General features: G+C 41.9%; 1 protein-coding gene across 8 annotated transcripts in view; it reads left to right on the top strand.

Annotated features, from left to right (window-relative positions):
• Positions 1-18,124, top strand: part of VTI1A (vesicle transport through interaction with t-SNAREs 1A) — a 433,539-nt gene that overhangs the window by 106,658 nt on the left and 308,757 nt on the right. The window lies entirely within an intron of this gene.

Genomic DNA, 18,124 nt, shown 5'->3' with positions numbered 1-18,124 from the left:
TGAACATGACCTGAGCCTTACTACTTCCTCCAGTTGTTATCTTGGCTCCATTGCTCAGCCATGATGTCAGTATTGTGTTTTAAACCACAGGTCCATGGTTCATATGAGCCTGCAGCTGTGCTCTAACTATGATATGCAAAACAGAATTAAACCAGCATTTGACATTGATATTGCACTGTTCAAATACTGTAGTTTAATCATGTTTTGCAAACCATGGTTAAAGTACAGCTCCGGGTATGAAGAGCCTCAGACCTATGGTTTAAACAAACCACAATGATTATGGATGTGGAGGAAGAAATGTATGAGGTCACATTCATGATTTGAACTATCTATATGCCAGTTAGGTTGAGTTGGTGCTTTACCGTCCCAGATGAGACTGGTTCACATCGTTGGGATCTACATAGTTGTGGTAGTTCTTTGATCATACCCGTTATAGAGCTAATGCTGAATTACTATGTACCATAAAAGAAATTCATCCTTGCTTTCTTACCACTTAACAGAAATCCTAAAGAGTCTCTGATAACTTTCTGTGTATTTACCCATGTGTAAAGCATTAGAGCAGAAAGCCTCTACCGGACTGCACCATATATTAGCTACATATTTGAAATATGGTATAAGGTTTGCCCCAATCTCAATAGCCAGGTTATAGGTATTATAAAATCTTTTGGTTAAGCGTCTGCCCTTGCTTTGCAACATGCACTGTTATGTCAGCTAATAAAAATAAAGTAGTTTGTTGTGTTAGTAGCCTGTAGAACTTTCTCCTCTTGATTGATTGATTAAGTGCCATCAAGTCAGTGTCGACTCTTAGTGACCACATAGATTCTCTCCAGGATGATCTGTCTTCAACTTGACCTTTAAGGTCTCTCAGTGATGCATTCATTGCTGTCGTAATCAAGTCCATCCACCTTGATGCTGGTCATCCTCTTCTTCTCTTTCCTTCAACTTTTCCCAGCATTATTGACTTCTCAAGAGAGCCATGTTTCCGCATAATGTGTCCAAAATATGATAGTTTGAGCCTTGTTATTTGTGCCTTAAGTGAAAATTCTGGATTGATTTGTTCTATGATCCATTTGTTCTATGATCCATGCTCTATGATCCTATGGAGCTTGATAATTATTCTGAAGTTCCCTGAGGTACCGTTTATTAAGTTATGACTTAACTTATATATTCACAGTTAAGTCAAAACACTCTTCCTTTGGAATAGATTGTTACTATGGTTTGGATTACGGAAATTCTCTAGGGAAAATCACTTTCCCCTCATCATGCCTATGCATTACATAGTATTGCAATTTTCTGTCTAGTCCTTGTTGTAGGACCATGTGGATCATTTGTATGCTAAAAATGCTGGAGTCCATTCGGGTCCAGTGCCAAAGCAGCATTTTTCAAATGCAGCTTCACATATCTTGTTAATTCCTAGGGATGCATACATGTAAAACTATGAACTGGACATATGCCATTAACTTAATTTGTACAAGATCCTGTATAGAATCTTGTTTATAGGAGTTTGGTTTATAGGATTGGCTTTGAACAAGGTACATTGATGATCGATCCTTATAATACATGTTTACCTCAATGAAGCTTTTTTTTAAAAATGCAGTTCCTTGGGTATAAAACTACCCAGGAATGTCTTCTAAAGGTGAGCATCATGGATATTGATTTGCATAGATGGAAGAGATTTTATATCATTGGACTTGTAAGAAGGACCTGGTTTATTTCTACTTCATGTTTTGCATTTGGTGAATTGGTAACTAGGAGTACAGAAACACCAGTGTGCCCTGAGAGAAAGGCAAGAAAGGAGGCGCCCAGCCAGGACAGAGCATAACATCGGCCCCCATAGAGACCAGTTCTGGCCTGTGAGGACAGTTGGGGCAGCCCCTCCCCCTTCCCAGGAGTAGTGAAAGACCAGTGTGCCCTGAGAGGAAGGCAAGTAAGGATGTGCCCAGACCAGGGACCTCTTGTCCTCAGCTCCTGAAAAGAGCCTGAGACACGGTTTTATTAATCTGTTATTTGCTTGTAAAATTACAGCTTGCAAATCTGTAAACAGCTTTGGGTCCCTTTGTCAAGGAAGAAAGGCGGTATAAAAATGTAGTAAACAAACAAACAAACAAACAAATAAATAATAAACTATACAAGATCATTATATATGGATTTTGTATTCAATCGTAGATGTCATATTCAGAACAACTATTCTGTCAAGATAGATGTTAAAGGCAGATTATAACAAGGAATTTAAAATGCCATTGGAGAGACTTGTAACACAGTCTATGTTTTACTGTTCTAGGAAGGACAGACCAATGAAAATGAGCACTTTGCTACAAATACTCCTCACTGTCTTTCCTGTATTGGCTTACTGACAATATCAAAATGCCTTCTTGTGAACTTTACCAAAATCAGAATGAATTAAGATGCTATTTAGAAATACCCCAAGACGATGGTCCAGTTCTGATTATCCAACAAACCATAGTTTGCTGAATTGTGAATAAGCCTGTGTACCCTCCTCCCATTATATACCTGGCTATGTCCAAACCTGGAAACTGTGGTTTGTTTATTTATTTATTTAACATGTTTGTAAGTCTCTGGGTGGTTTACACCAAACCATACAAACAAGTAAAAAGGTTAAAACATTACAACAATTTAAAATTTAAAACATTAAAACTGTTAAAAATCATCAAACTATTTAAACAATATCAAATTAAAAGTCTGGGTTAACAAATGTGTCTTGTCTGCCTTTTTAAAAGTTGTAAGAGATGGGGAGGCTCTTATTTCAGCAGGGAACATGTTCCAAAGCTTCGAGGCAGCAATGGAGAAGGCCGGTCCCCAAGTAGCCAGCAGACAAGCTGGTGGCAACTGCAGACGGACCTCTCCTGATGATCTCAATGGGTAGTGGGGCTCATAGTGAAGAAGATGTTGTCTTAAATACCCAGGGCCTAAGTTGTTTAGGGTTTTGTAGGTTATAACCAAGACATTGTATTTTGCCCGGAAACCTATCGGTAGCCAGTGTAGATCTTTTAAGATAGGAGTAATATGGTCTCTCCAAAATGACCCAGAGACCAACCTGGCTGCCGCATTCTGGACCAACTGCAGTTTCCAGACTACGTACAAAAGCAGCCCCACATAGAGCACATTGCAGTAGTCAGTTCTGGAGGTGACCATCAGATGTACTACTGTTCTAAGGTCATTTATCTCAAGAAATGGACACAGCTGTCGTATCAGCTGAAGCTGATAGAAGGCACTTCTGGCCACTGCCTCAACCTGGGACACCAGGGAAAGGTTTGTGTCCAGAAGCATCCCCAGACTGCATACCTGTTTCTTCTGGGGAAATGTGACCCCATCCAGAACAGGCAGATCAAAATCATCTCCCAAGTTTTGACCCCGCACAATAAGTGCCTCCGTCTTACCTGGGTTCAGTCTCAGTTTGTTATCTTTCATCCATCCCATCACTGCCTCCAGGCAGGCATTTAGGGAGATTTTGCCTTTTTCTGGTGAAGTTGACATGGAGAAAAAGATTTGGGTGAAAGACTGCAAAAGGACCTGAGTGGGTTCAACCTAATTCACATATCCCCCATATGTGGCTTCTGACCCCAAAGAATCCACCACCCTCTAATAACCTGTATACTTAAGTATTAGAAAAGTATGCATGGAAGAGACAAAAGCTATCAAAGTTATAAATAGTGGTAATATACAGTATCTCTAAAAACCATGGGATGGAAAAAAGTGTAGAAAAACATTTAATGGACACTCTCTTACAGCACATAGATGTAGACAATATGTATAAAATAGTAAAAGTGCATAAGTAACATAAATATAAAACCACAGATTTATAGGATAACATAATTTACAAAGTGTTATAAAATAAAATGCACAAGATATTAAGAACAGACATGTCAATGCATTTGAGTATACATACAATCTGCATGGATGGATTGATGCATGTCTGCTCTTATTATCATGTACATTTTATTTTATAACACTCTGTAAATTATGTTAAGAGCTTTGGGCAAAAGGAAAAGTGGACCTTTTTGAATAAATTTGTGTTAAACTTAGAAGCTATAAAGCATGCTCTGTTTGCATCATGGGATGATAGTGGTAGTTTATGTCTTTGTATTAGTGGTGTTCTTTACATACAATTATTGTTTATAGATAGAGTTTGAATGCTTATTGGCTGCAAATTAAACATCTGGCTCCACATGAGAGCATAGCTGCTGCTTGGGGACTACAATGGTTCCTGTAACAGTGCCACTGAGGAAGACCTATTATAGGCCAAAACGCGTTTGGAGAAAAAAGGAAGGATATCCCCCATATGTGGCTTCAGACAAATGTCAATGTCCCATAGGATTTGAATTTCATATGACCATCTGATTTAAGGACAATTGGACTTTTCTTCAATTTGTACTGGAGTTCTAGCCACTGGGAAGTTTGACTCCTGGAAGACTGACCTGCAAGTCATGATATTCTTTGTATATTCATTTTGGGAGTCTTGGCAGCAAGCCTGATTATAAATTTCTATCCTATAAATCTTTGGTTTTATATTTATGTTACTTGTGCACTTTTACTATTTTATACATATTGTCTACATTTATATGCTATAAGACAGTGTGTATTCAGGTTATTAGATGGTGGTGGGTTCTTTCGGGTTGTCTTGAAAAAGATTTGGGTGTCGTCTGCATACTGATAGCACCCTGCACCAAATCTCCTGCTGATCTCTCGCAGTGGTTTCATGTAGATGTTAAACATTGGAGGCAATATGGAGCCCTGAGGGACACCATACTGAAGTTCAGATTTTGAAGAATGACAGTTCCTGAGGGACGCCATCTGGAATCTGCCTGAGAGGTAGGAGTGGAATCACTGCAAAGCAGTACCTCCTATTCCCAACCCCCTCGGATGCTCCAGAAGGATGCCATGGTCAATAGTATCGAAAGCCTCCAAGAGGTCCAAAAGGACCAACAGAGTCACACTTTCTCAGTCAATTGCCAATTGGAGATCATCCATTAGGCTGACCAAGGCAGTCTCCAGCCCATAGCCCACCTGAAAGCCAGTCTGAAATGGGTCTAGATAATCAGTTTCATCCAAGACTTCCTGGAGTTGGGAAGCCAACACCCTCTCAATTACTTTGTCCAAGCATGGAAGGTTGGAGACAGGCCTATAATTGCTTAACTGTGAGGGATCCGACACATGCCTCTTCAAAAGAGGTCTAATAATTGCCTCCTCAAGGCAAAGAGGCATCCTGTCCTCCCACAGAGAAGCACTTATAATATCTACTAGGTTTCTACAACAACCTCCCTGCCAGACATAACAACAGTATAAGCCATGTTGGGCAGGGGTCAAGAGAACAGGTAGTAGGCCACACCTCTCCAAGCAGCTTGTCCACATTCTTAGGCATCACAAGCTGGAACTGATCCAGCCTGTCCACATAAGAGGAGTCACTGGAAACCTCTGATTCAGACACTGCAGTAATTGTGGGATTTAAATCCAAGTTGAACATGCTGAACATGAATATGCTGAACATATACTAGAGAAGCTGGATTTGAAGAAGATTAGCATGGTTTTAAAGATGGAGGAAGAAACATCAATAACCTGTGCTACGCTGATGACACCACTCTGATAGCTGAGAATGTGGATGATCTGCAAGCTCTAGTAATGAAAGTCAAGGAGCATAGTGAAAAAATGGGACTACAACTAATTGTAAAGCAGACTAAACTGATGACAACAGGTATAGCAACCAGCCTCAAAACTGATAATGAAGACATTGAAGTGGTGGATAGTTTCTCTGCCTTTTAGGATCAACCATCAACAATAAAGGATCCATCAGTCAAGAAATACGCTGCAGACTAGCACTTGGTAGGTTTGCAATGAAGGCCTTGGAAAGGATATTTAGATGCTGTGATGTGTCTATACCTACAAAGATTAGAATAATTCAGACAATGGTTTTTCTCATGACACACTATGGATGCAAAAGCTGGACTTTGAAGAAGCAAGATAGAAAAAGCATTGAACTTTGGTGCTGGAGAAGACTTTGAGGATACCATGGATAGCAAGGAAAATAAACAAATGATCATAGAAAAAGTATTGACGCTTTTGAACTTCGGTGCTGGAGAAGACTTTTGAGGATACCTTGGACAGCCAGGAAAACAAACAAATGGATCATGGAACAAATCAATCCAGAATTTCGACTTGAAGCACAAATGACCAGGCTCAAACTATCATACTTTGGACACATTATGCGAAAACCCAGCTCCCTTGAGAAGTCTATAATGGTGGGGAAAGTTGAAGAAAAGAGGAGAAGAGGACGACCAGCATCAAGGTGGATGGACTTTATTGCGACAGCATTGAATGTACCACTGAGAGACCTTAAAGGCCAAGATGAAGACAGATCATCCTGGAGAGAATCTATGTGGTCGCTAAGAGTCGACACCGACTTGACAGAACTAAATCAGTCAATTTTTAAAAATCCAAGTTGGCCTGAATGCAAGAGGTTTTATCCGCACAAAAATTATTAGACATGTCACAGCAGGTAATAAATGGTTCCAAGTTCTGATTCAAAGGAGGAGAAGCACTTATTAGCACTCACACAACCCTGAACAACTCCACTGGACATGGACTTGCAGACAAAATACGGGCTGAAATAATTGCTTCTTTGCCACCCCTATTACCAGAGCATATATCTTCAAATGTGCTTTGCTGTAATCTGTTGGATTTGAATCGGGTTTTCCACCACTTGCACTCCAGTCATCTACCTCGCTGCTTCAGCCCCTGTAATTCTTCCATATACCAAGAGGCCAATTTTGAAGCTGATCAGAGGACGCTTAGAAGCTTTCATGTCGACTGCCCTGGTGAGTTTGCTGTTCCAATTCTCCACCAGGGCATCAACAGGATCACCCACAGAGCCAACACTAAATCCCTCCAAGGCTGCTTGGAAACCTACTGGATCCAATAACCTTCTCGGGCAAGCCATTCTAATGGGCCCCTCACCCCTGTGAAGGTGGGGTATGACTGTGAGTCCAACCTTAAACAGATGATGGTCCATCCATGACAATGGGGAAATAACAGGAGTCACCTCTCTCAGAACGCCAACCTGATCAGAGTGAAAGACCAAATCAAGAGTGTGACCAGCAATGTGTGTTGGTCCCAAGACCCCTTAGGATAGGCCCATAGTTGTCATGGCTGCTATGAACTCCTGAGCCACCTAAACCAGATTGATCCCAAAGTGGATATTGAAGTCCCCCAGCACCACAAGCCTGGGTAACTTCAATGCCAAGCCCATAACCAAGTCTGTCAGCTCAGTTAGGGACTCCATTGGGCAGCGAGGCGATTGGTACACCAACAGAAGTCCCAATCTATCCCTGGTCCCTTAGGTACTTAGGTACACACATTCAATATGGTCAGACACTTCAACAGGGGTCCTGGTCAGGGAGATGTTATTCTGGTAGGCCACTCAACTTCCCTGCCCATGTCCCCGCACCTGCTCCTCAACAAAATATCTTGGACGAAGAAGTTGGGACCAGACTGGGCCATTAGCCTCCCCCAACCAAGTCTCTGTGATACATACCAGGTCTGCCCCTTCATCCAGAATCAAGTTGTGGATAGTTTATGACTTATTCTGGACAGACCTGTCATTACAGAGGAGCAAGGTCTGTGGGAGGTTGGCACTGCTCCCCAAGATCAAAGAGCTGGCAGGACAGCCAGAAAGGGAAACTGCTAATAGATTTCTGATTTCCATTCCTCTGCAACAGCTTGCTGACCTGCCAACGTTACTTCTTCTATTCCCCACCACCACCACCGAAATAGCCACCCATAGTCAGTGGACACACCTCCCGTCTCTCCATCCCCAGACAAACCAAGATACATCTGAAATACCCAGGGCCTAAAAACAACAGAACCCAAAATAATACCACGAGGCCCTCATTGTCCCCTGAAGTGTCTCCCCCCATAGGGGTGACCTCCTTTGGTGTCATCCCGCCGGTGGTGATCCTGCTGTCACAGGGCAGCAGTCCCAGAAAGTCGGCTGGTCTGGGCAGATGATCCTCAGGGACTGCCCTCTGGCCCGAATCCCGCACAGATTCACCCACAGTACAGCAGCCACAGCCCCACAAGTTAGGGGGCACACAGGCTGGCAGGCTGACAACAGCAGACAGCAGCAACACAGGCTCTCACCACTGGACAGGAGCCATTTTGGGGAAGCAGATGATAAGGCATCTTCCTCCCTGCAAGGCTTCTGGTTTAAGCAATCCCAACAAACCAGGCTATCAAACTGCTATCTGATCGTGGTTTGGTAATCCTGTTTTATTGAGTTTGCTTTTGCCACATTTTCTCATTTAGACATCATGGGAAACTGTTGTTTAAGAAACCAGGAAACTTTACATTCATCTGGGAAGTGTTTAATGTAACACTTCACATCTGAATAAAGGGAAGAGGAGCACATGTGCAACTGACTCAGTCTCATCAGAGTTACAGGGGCAATATATCTGCTCAATTTAAATTCTGTATCTACAGCTAAAAATTCCAAAGGAAGGGTATTGGCTAGCGGTTGTTTTTGACAGGGCAGTTTCAGTTGTGCTTAGAGAGACAGTAGGTGGGGCACTAAGTGCAGGTGAGTCACACAGCTTGTGGGAGGGGCCACATTCCTGAGGTGGCTCAGTTTGGAAGCAGCTCTTGAGAAGACAAGGTTGACCAGGGAAGATTTGCTACCCACAGCTTCGAGAACAGGTGTTTTCTAACAGATATCACAGGAGTTTTGCATGGAATTTAGCAGAAATGTGAATGGGGAGGTGCCCAAGTGGTCCCCCTTTATCACAAAGGAGATACCCAGCACGAGGAGAAAGTGAGCACTATCCCACTTTGGTAATTTTTCCTGGAGGACAGAGCATAAAACCCTTAATTAGTTGACAACTGCAGCGAAAACCTAGTTTTCAAGCAAACAAGCTCTATATATTCTAAATAACCAATAAAACCAGGTATGAATGTAAAATGCCATTAGGGGAGGGGGTGCTTCCCAGTGTATTGCACAGAGTTTTGCATGTGTGACTCTCTGCCTGGGGGGCAAAAGTTGTGGGTATATGCTTAGTGCAACAGGCTCCTGGCTCTCAGGGAACAAATTTGTTCCCTCAAAGCCAAGGTGGCTGACCAGAGAAGCTCAGGGAGACAAAGAGGTATGTGGATGAGATGGGGCATCCCACCCCTAGGCGGACAGCTCCTCTGCTGTCATGGAGAATGAAGGTCTCAGGGAAGGAGGACATAATTCTGAGGAAGAGGGAAATGATACCTTAGCATCACCCTTCCTTGGGTGATGCACCCATATCCTCTCACACAGATGGTACTCCTCCAGCAGGGAGGTCTCCTAGTAGTGGGTGATTCAGCCATTAGGGGTATAAAGAAATTGGTTTGTGACCTGCATGTGCTTGCCTGGTGCACAGGTTGTGGACATAATACAGTGTCTAGATAGTCAGTACTAGGGAGGAGGCAGTTTTCATGGTGCACATTGGCAGTTTGGCACCAGTGACATTGGGAAATGGAGTCAGGAGGTCCTAGAAACCAAATTCAAGCTGCTAGGTAGCATATCAAAGTCTAGGACCCTCAGGGTGGAATTCTCTAATGTGCTACCTGTTCCATGCAGAAGGCCAGCGAGACAGGCCGGGCTTAGACATCTCAATGTGTTGATGAGATGGTGTTGCTGGGAAAAGGAGTTTATATTTGTTAGGCACTGGGATATGTTTTGAGGCCAGCCAAGGCTGTACAAAAGGGACGGGCTCTACTTGAAGCAAGATGGAATCAGACTGCTGGTTTTTAAAATAAAAAGGTAGTAGAGCAGCTTGTAAAATGATGCAAGGGGGATTGCTGACAGGATGTGGGTGGTATCTTGTTAAGCAAGCAAAATCACCTATGGTTCGAGGGTGCAAACGTTTCAGATAAAACAGAAGGGGACAGTGTAGAACCAGAAGTGGAGCAGATGGAAACACATGACAGAAATGACGGAAAGAGAGATCACACACACCATTGCCAGGAAAGATATGAACCATTGCCATTGGTTTATATACCAATGTCAGAAGCCTCTGAGCCAAGATGGGCGAGCTGAAGTGCTTGGCATAGATATTGTATAGTGGGCATAATGGAAACATAGATATAGTGGGGATAATGGAAACAAGGTGGGATGGTAAGCACCAGTGGGACACTGCTGTTCATGGATACGTCTGCTGGCCACCTCCAGAATTGACTGCTGCAATGCGCTCTATGTGGGGCTGTCTTTGCACATAGGCCGGAAACTGTAGTTGGTCCAGAATGCAGCAGCCAAGTTGGTTTCTGGGTCATCTCGGGGAGACCATGTTACTCCTACCTTAAAAGATCTACACTGGCTGCTGATAGGTTTCCGAGTGAAATACAAGGTCTTGGTTATAACCTACAAAGTTGGTTATTACAAAGCAATTTTTGTTTTATAGCTAGTAGAACCTAAAAGGATATGAAATCTAATTAAATAGCTAAGTATTATAATCTATTGAAGTATATCATTATAAAGTGAGATAGGTTTCCCCCTACCCTCTGGGTTTTTATATTTGTATATTCATTTTATGGATTCAGGTATTTTGTATATTATGTACTATGTATTACTTATATGTCTGTATGTTTATTGTTGTTGTCTGGTCGGTGACAGAGAGGCTACTAGATGAGCCGGTGGCAACTACAGATGGGAAGAAGACTTTCTTCAGAAAAGTTCTGCCCAAATAAATAGAACAGAAAGTAACACAAACTCTGGGGAAAAGAAATGCAAGGAGACAACAAGGGATGCAAAAAGAAAGTCAGAGGAGCATATAGCTAGAAGTGTCAAGAGGAATAACAAAAACATTTTTAAATACATCGGTAGCAGAAAACCTGCTAGGGAGGCAATTGGACCCTTAGATGATGAGAGAGTGAAAGGGATCCTCCTTAATAAGGCGATTGCAAAGAAGCTGAATGAGTTCTTTGTATATGTCTTCATGGCATAAGATACTGACCATATACCTGGTCCGGAGCTGAGCTGCTCAGGCTTGGATGCTGAAGAACTGAGCTAATTTGAGGTGATGAGACAGGGTGTTCTAAACTGTCTTGAAACTGTCCTGGTGACATTAACATATCACCAGGGCCAGATGTAATCTATCCAAGAGTTCTGAAGGAACTCAAATGTGAAATTGTTGGTCTGCTAGCAAAAATATGTAATTTGTCCCTAAAATCGGGCTCAAATAAAAACTCTATTTTGGTCACCGACCAGACTACAACAACAAACATACATATAAGTAATACATAGTACATAATATACAAAATACCTGAATCCATAAAATGAATATACAAATATAAAAACCCAGAGGGTAGGGGGGAACCTATCTCACTTTATAATGATGTACTTCAATAGATTATAATACTTAGCTATTTAATTAGATTTCATATCCTTTTAGGTTCTACTAGCTATAAAACAAAAATTAGCAACTGAATAAGAAATTTTATCATATAAAATTATTATATTAAATAAATATTTATTTAGATTAAAAGATCATTTAAAATTCATCAGAACAGCCTGAGATGTTTTCTAAAAATGGAGTTATACACACACTATAGATATCCCTATAGAAGCTACAATCAAGTAACATATGGGCTGTTGCTCTCACTGCAATCAGGCTCTGTACCAGAGGACTGGAATGTGGCTAATGTAATTCCGATTTCCAAAAAGGGATGTGGGAAATTACAGGCTGGTTTGCCTAATTTCTGTGCTGGGTAAATTGATGGAAAGTATACTTAAGGAAAAAATTGTTACACATATAGAAGAACAGGCCTTTGTGAAGGAGAACCAGTATGTCTTCTGCAATGTCAAGACTTGCCTCTAACCTTTTGGAGTTCTTTGAGAGTGTCAACAGGCATGTAGATATAGGTGATCCAGTTGACATAGTATACTTAGACTTCCATAAAGCTTATGATAGAGTTCCCCACCAAAGGCTCTTGAGTAAACCTAGCAGTCATGGAATAAGGGGACAGGTTCATGTGTGGATTGATAACTGGTTGGGTGACAGGAAACAGAAGGTAGGAATAAATAGACAGTTTGCACCATGGAAGTAAGAAAGAAGTGAGGTCCCCCAGGGATCTGTACTGGGACCAGTGTTCTTTAATTTTAGGTCATAAATGATCTAGAAATTGGGGTAAACAGTGAAGTGGCCAGATTTGGAGATGACTCTAAACTATTTAGGGTGGTGAAATACACAATAGGCTGTGAGGAGCTCCAAAAGGATCACTCCAAACTGGGTGAGTGGGTGACAAAATGGCAAATGCGGTTCAGTGTAAGCAAGTATAAAGTGTGATGCATTTTGGGGCAAAAAAACCCCAAGTTCACATATACATTGATGGGGTCTGCACTGTCAGTGACTGACCAGGAGAGAAATCTTGGGGTCATGGTGGACAGCTCATTGAAAGTGTTGACTCAGTGCATGGCAGCTGTGAAAAAGGCAAATTCCATGCTAGGGATCATTGAGAAGGGGATTGAAAATAAAACTGCTAATATTATGCTTTTTACAAATCTATGGTGTGGCCACATTTGGAATACTGCATATAGTTCTGGTCACCTTTTCTTAATGATGACATTGTAGTATTGGAAAAGATGCAACAACAACAACTTTCTATGTTAGCTTCTGCATAACAAATTGATCTCTGGGTGACTAACAACGCGACATTAAAACATGAAATAAAGACACACAACACATTAAATCATTACAGACCAAAAAATAAAATACAAAAACAAAACAAAGCAATGTTAAAACTCTTTAAAAATAAGTTAAAAATCAAATCAAACAAGAAGGTCTTTACCTGGTGCCTAAAAGAACAAAATGATGAAGCCAGGCAAACCTTACTAGGGAGCCTGTTCCATAAACAGGGTACAACCATTGAAAAGGCCCTCTCCCTAGTAGCCACGTGCTTCACTGCGTTTGACAGGGATACTCAGAGGAGGGCCTCTGAAGAAGATCTTAAGGTCCGAGTTGGGATTGCCAGATTTGGCTTATTTTAAGCCAAATTCTGGGTTACGGCCCATTTGACCCACGAGTATACCCCTCGGGTTCTGGCAGCCTTGGTAAGCCATTTAGGGGTTTAAAGGTTAAAACCAACACTTTGAATTGGTCCCGGAAATGGACTGGGAGCCAGTTCAGATGATAAAAGCACTGGCATAATATGCTCAAAATGTCCAGTCCCAGTTAATAATCTTGCAGCCCTATATTGTACAAGCTGAAGTTTCCTGACCATTTTCAAAGGCAGCCCCACATACAATATATTGCAGTAATTTCAGCAAGAGGTTATCAGAGCATGAGTAACTGTGGCGAAGCTTTCTCTGTCCTGGTAAGGTCACAGTTGGCATATCAGCTGAAGCTTATAAAAGGCGCTCTGAGCCATAGAGGTCACTTGAGGCTCTAGTAACAGCACTGGATCAATGAGCACCCTGAAAGCTACGAACCTGGTTCTTTAGGGGGAGTGCAACCCTATCTAGAACAGATGAACATCATACACCCAGGAAGAGGAACCACTGATCAGCAGTACTTCTGTCTTGGCTGGACTGAGTCAGCTTGTTCACCCTCATCCAGTCCATTACTGCATCCAGGTACTGATTCAGAACAGTCACCGCCTCACCTGTGTCTGATGAAATAAAAGGATACAACTGAGTGTCATCCATATACTGATGACACCTCAGGCCAAATCTCCAGTTGACGTCTCCCAAAAGTTTCTTGTAAATGTTAAACAGCATAGGGGAAAGAATGGAAACTTGCAGAACCCCAAAGCATAAATGCCAAGAGGTAGAGCAGTAATCGCTCAGCATCACCTTTTGGGAACAGGCCTTGAGGTAGGAGCAGAACCACCTCGAAGCAATGCCTCCCACACCCATCTTGACCAGTCTATCCAAAAGGCTACCATGGCCAATGGTATCGAAAGCCAGCGAGAGATCCAAGAGAATCAACAGGGTTGCACTCTCGCTCTCTCTCTCTCTCCCTCCCCCCCCCCCCCACAGGTCATCCCACAGGGCAACCAAAGCAATTTCTGTTCCCAAGTCCATTTCCTCGAAGAGTGTCAGGAACTGGACTAGATAGGCCTTAGGGCTGATCCAGCAGGGCTGTTTTTATGCTCTTATTTTCTTATGTACAGAACTCATAGGGAAGCAAGTTGAATTCTGATCATCCAGAACTATCTTGCCAAACTCCTGCTTATTGTGTGGTTATTCTGTGTAGCATTACATGGATTTATTAAAAAATTATGTGATACTTTACTCTTTTTTCTATGAAATCTCATAACATAAGAATCCAATTAGTCTGTGAAGTGCCAGAGAGTTTTTTGTTGATGATGACAGCTTTGTTTTCAGTGTATGACTGAAGTATAAATAAGTGTCTGAAGATGTCTATTGCGTAATCCTGTAAGAACAATTCAGTGTTGGAAAGGATGGAAAGGTCATGAAGTTTAAACACTACTGGCCTCCTTGTGCTCCAAAGCAGAAAAAAAGGTGAAATTGTTTGTTGCATATTTCATATCTATTAATGGCTGATATGTTCCACAGCATAACAACGGGGACCTCTAAATCACCTAATGGTGCTGCTCAAATGGACAGTACCAGTATTGTTGATGCTTGTGTGGTCTAGGGATGTGTACAAACAGAGGTTCATGAACTGGTTTGGTGCTGAACCATTTTAGATGAGGTCTGAACAGGGGGTGAGCAGCAAGTCATATCTTTAAAAAATAGGTGAGCAGGCTCTTACTTGCTCTCCACCGCCATGTGCAGCTTCTTACTGAAGCAGCACTTGTCCCAAGAACCCACACGCAGTGTTGGCACATGGTGACTGTGCATGCGCAGGTGCCATTTGCATGGTCAGCGATACCATGCTGACCAAGCAAATTGATCATGCTGACAACACTATGCTGACCTACTCACTGCTACCCTTCCCGCTGTGCTGAACTGGTTCGGACTTGAACCAGAGCATCTTGGTTTGTACACAACTCTAGTGTGTTCTCATGCTAGTTCCATTGGGAATATTGGAAGTAGCATGCAAACCACAATGATGCAATAGTCAACAGTACTGGTACTGCTGAACCTCTAGTATGGCAAGATGAATTTAGATCGGCACTCTGGTCATTATCAAGTTGGAAGGCTATAGGAATTGATGGAATAGCTACAGAAATATGGCAGGCAACAGAAGAAGACTCAGTCAAGCATCTAACCAAACTATCCCAGCAAATTTGGAGAACTACACAGTGGCCAACAAATTGGAAGAGGTCAGTCTACATACCCATACTAAAGAAAAGAGACTTAACAGATTGCACAAACCACCACACAATATCCTTAATTTCACATGCTAGCAAAATAATGCTCTGGCTCATCCAACACAGATTAGAGCCCTACGTGGAAAGGGAAATGCCGGCTGTTCAAGCTGGTTTCAGACATCATTGCTGATGCGCACTGGATAATTGAAAAGCCAAATCCCAGAAAGAAGTCAATGGACTGCAGAAAAGCCTTCGATTGCATCAACCATTCCAAGTTGTGGAATATCCTTAGGAAAATTGGTGTCCCAGAACATCTCATTGTTCTCATGAGAAACCTATACACAGGACAGGAAACCACAGTCCAGACAGAACATGATGAAACAGACTGGTTCCAGATTGGCAAAGGAGTAAAACAAGGCTGTATACTTTCTCCTTTATTCAATGTATATGCTGAACATATACTGAGAGAAGCTGTATTGGAAGAAGATGAGCGTGGTTTTAATGTTGGAGGAAGAAACATCAATAACCTGCACTACACTGTTGACACCACTCTGATAGCTGAGAATGTGGATGATCTACAAGCTCTAGTAATGCAAGTCAAGGAGCACAGTGAAAAACATGGGACTACAATTAAATGTAAAGAAGACTAAACTAAAGACAACAGGTATAGCAACCAGCCTCAGAATTGACAATGAAGACATTGAAGTGGATAGCTTCTGCCTTTTAGGATCGACCATTATTTTACATTTCATTTTACTGTTGACCATCAACAGTAAAGGATCCAGCAGTCAAGAAATACGCCACAGACCAGCACTTGGTACGGTTGCAATGAAGGCCTTGGAATGGATATTCTGATGTTGTGGCATGTCTATACCTACAAGGATTAGAATTGTTCAGACAATTGTTTTTACCGTGACACTCTATGGATGCAAAAGCTGGACTTTGAGGAAGCAAGATAGAAAAAGCATTGAACTTTGGTGCTGGAGAAGACTTTGAGGATACCATGGATGGCAAGGAAAATAAACAAATGATCATAGAACAAATCAATCCAGAATTTTGACTTGAAGCACAAATGACCAGGCTCAAACTATCATGCTTCGGACACATTATGAGAAGACCCAGCTCCCTTGAGAAGTCTATAATGCTGGGGAAAGTAGAAGGCAAGAGAAGAAGAGGACGACCAGGAGCAAGGTGGATGGACTCGATTACGACAGCATTGAATTCACCACTGAGAGACCTTAAAGGCCAACTTGAAGACAGATCATCCTGGAGAGAATCTATCTATGTGGTCGCTAAGAGTCGACACCGACTTGACGGCACTTAATCAATCAATCAATCAAACTGGTGCGGCCCTCTTGCACAATACTGTCATTGGGTGATTTTGAGCCCTGCATCAGTGTGGGTGGATCTGTATCATCCACATTATGCTGTGGAACATGTCAGCCAATGTCAATAAGCTATAGAAAAAGTGGTTTAGCTTTCCAGCTGTAAGTTAACAAAGTATAAATAAGTAAACAACGTACAGCAAACTGTATCTTTTGAGAGTCTCTCACTGTATGAGACAAGCCATTATTTTGATAATAATTTTGGGAGAATGCCCTTGACTAATTTTCCTCTCGATTTATATTCATTGTTTTAAGTCAAGTGTTATGGAATTCTCTTGCCAGGTAGGCCTGCCAGTGTCCTGTCAACATTGGAGAACATCAAATACTTCTCTGTTCAAATAGGTTTCATACATGTATAGCTAAATTCTTTTTTTGAAAAGTTTTTGATATAATTTTGTTTCTGTCCTAATGCATACGAAAAGGTTATGCACAGTCCTTTTGTATCCCAGCCTTTGCCAGAAATAAAATTACACAAACGGTTTTGAAAAGTTGAAAACAAAACCTTTGGCTTCCAAAGCAGTAATAGGGGGAGAGAAAGTCAGTTGAAATGCCTGTGTACACAGAAACATTTAGTTTCTTGTACAGTGCTCTTTGTATCTCTATTTTTTGTGCAGATGCCATGGCTTTTGGTAGTGTGTTGATAGTTACTTTCTGTTTTTGTATGGCCTGTCTGTCTCCACATCCAAGCTAACAGTCTTGTACAGGGAGTGCTGCCATACGCTCACAGAGGAGAGAGGTTCTCAGCAGTCTCCCTTTTTTACTTCAGCCCCCTTTGCCCTCTGAAAATGTGTCAAATATGTGGGCCCTCACAAGCATATTTCCAGCAGACTTAAACAGCTGTAGAGGGAAGGGGAAATTGCCAAGCCTTCTCCTTTCTTCTCTGTGTGCGCAAAAGCATTCCCCATTCACAACTGTTAGTTTGGATGTAGGCCATTCTAGCCAGGTTTGCAAGTTACTGGTGAGGATACCTTTGGTGGAAAACCCAATTATTATAAATAATTAAGTGATGTGAAGATCAAGCTGTGCTATGTTAACTTCTGCAAAATGTAAGCTGAAATAGCAGAGCAGTGTTTGGGCTGAAATCACTCTTCTAGTTGTTTGTTCGATCCAAACTTTAAATTACAAGAGCAGAAATGCACTTCCTCTTGTGCAAAGTGTCTCTGCTTCTTGCCATTTCTTCTAGTTTTCCCATCCTGCTTCACCCTCTTCACCCTCTCTTGCACTATTTGAAGGGTCCTCCAACTTGCCACATGATTTGGGGCACAGGAGGTTGTAGTGTGGAAGAATGGAGATCTGGACATGGTTCTCTACATCCAGCCCAACTTAAACGAAGATGTTTTTTTATCAACTTCCATTACTTAGACTGATTATTAAGTGTATAAATCACATGTTGTGAAAGCATATGTCCTTTACTCAACAGAATTCAATCATTCAGTCTGAAAATCTGTGTAATATGTCTGGTCCTTCTATATCCTGTATGCTTTATCAGCAAA

This window comes from Hemicordylus capensis, chromosome 3 (genome assembly GCF_027244095.1).
Source record: "Hemicordylus capensis ecotype Gifberg chromosome 3, rHemCap1.1.pri, whole genome shotgun sequence".
Lineage (NCBI taxonomy): Eukaryota > Metazoa > Chordata > Lepidosauria > Squamata > Cordylidae > Hemicordylus > Hemicordylus capensis.
Note: the sequence above shows the minus strand (reverse complement) of the source record. Positions and strands in the feature narration are given on the sequence as shown.